General features: G+C 32.3%; 1 long non-coding RNA gene across 1 annotated transcript; it reads left to right on the forward strand.

The window, feature by feature from the left end:
* The first annotated feature begins 416 nt into the window (after positions 1-416).
* Positions 417-854, forward strand: LOC121811862. The gene is made up of 3 exons (XR_006053762.1): positions 417-491; positions 577-654; positions 828-854. It is a non-coding gene; the product is annotated as an uncharacterized LOC121811862 (long non-coding RNA).
* Positions 855-1,409: the final 555 nt, after the last annotated feature.

The raw sequence follows: 1,409 nt of genomic DNA on the forward strand, positions 1-1,409 counted from the left end.
GTGTAGTATGAACTTTATTCTTATAAAAAATATTTTTATTCCCTCTGCTCTGCGAATTATAGCGCAGCTTTCTGTGTGGGACAGGGGATATGGAACAGAAGAAGAAACTGATAGAGTTAGCATTTAACCTAAACACACAATAAAAAAACACAAAAACAAAAAAATATAAAAAAAAAAAAAAATTAAAAAAAAAAAAATAATAAAGAGATAAAAAAATAAGACCGAAAAAAAAAAAAAAATAGATTAGAAAAATAGAATATTAAAAAAAAAAATAGAAAAAAAAAAAATTAAATATAGAAGAGTGTATTTTTTAAAAATTAAAAATTTAAAATAAAAATTAAAAAAAAAAAAAAAAAAATAGAAAGAAAAATAAAGAAAATATAAAAAAATTAATATAAAAAAATATAATAGTAAACGATATGGAACAGAAGAAGAAACTGATAGAGTTAGCATTTAACCTAAATGCAGACCACGCTCAAGCATCTGAGAAGGTACTGATGTGTTTGGGATGTGTTAAACATGATCACTGAAGCTTTTGTGATAAAGATCAATGACAGGTTTCATTATTTGTTTCAGGTTCATGAATACACAAACCTAACCCTTCACAACCTTCAGCTTGCTTTTTACTACAGTTTCATAGACACTGCTGCTCAGGTTTGTTGGACATTGCACACATTGTAAATACACTACACTGTGCATTTGTGGGACATGAAACCAAACCCAGGTTATTAAATTGTTTGTTCAATAAGAAACTGTAACTTAAACACAACAGCTCTTTTTTGAATTAAATGTTTGTCATTTAAACTTGAATAATTTCTCAATGGCAGGGGTTCCATGGACAGGAAGGTGAAATTTGTGATGCTAGCTTGAATAATATCCTTGTACCTACTCGAGAGTCTATATCTGAAGAGTGACAAACGACTCTGGAAAACCTAAGAGCGGTTTATTTGCTTTGAACAACCCCCCTCTTCTGCCTGACTGGATAAATCATCATCCCGGGCAAGATGCTTGGAACATTTTCCCACAAGAGATCACAACTGATTCTGCCATGTCACTCTGCCAGGGCCACTCTGCAAAGGTCTTTAAATGTCTTTGCCCATCACAGGGCATGAACGAGAGTGGAGACCTCTGGAACAATGCAGCAGAACAATGTAGAAGTAAGAGAACTCCAACGTAGCTTGTGAAATAAAATTAGTTATTTCTTTTTAATATATCCATGAGAGATCGAAAAGAAGAAAACTGCACTAGTTTTGTGTTTTTATTGACAACATAGACCCTTATCCAAGAGGCTTCTTCAGTTTTACAGTAATTGCTAGAGAATTCCAGATGATTTAAAAAAAAAAAAAAAAAAGCTATTGGAGGCTTTCCTCTTGGAGGTGGTCATGAGAGTCGCTGGCCCACTTTTGATT

Source organism: Haplochromis burtoni, unplaced genomic scaffold (genome assembly GCF_018398535.1).
Source record: "Haplochromis burtoni strain Fernald_Lab_line unplaced genomic scaffold, NCSU_Asbu1 Contig_1895, whole genome shotgun sequence".
In the NCBI taxonomy this organism is placed as follows: Eukaryota; Metazoa; Chordata; class Actinopteri; order Cichliformes; family Cichlidae; genus Haplochromis; species Haplochromis burtoni.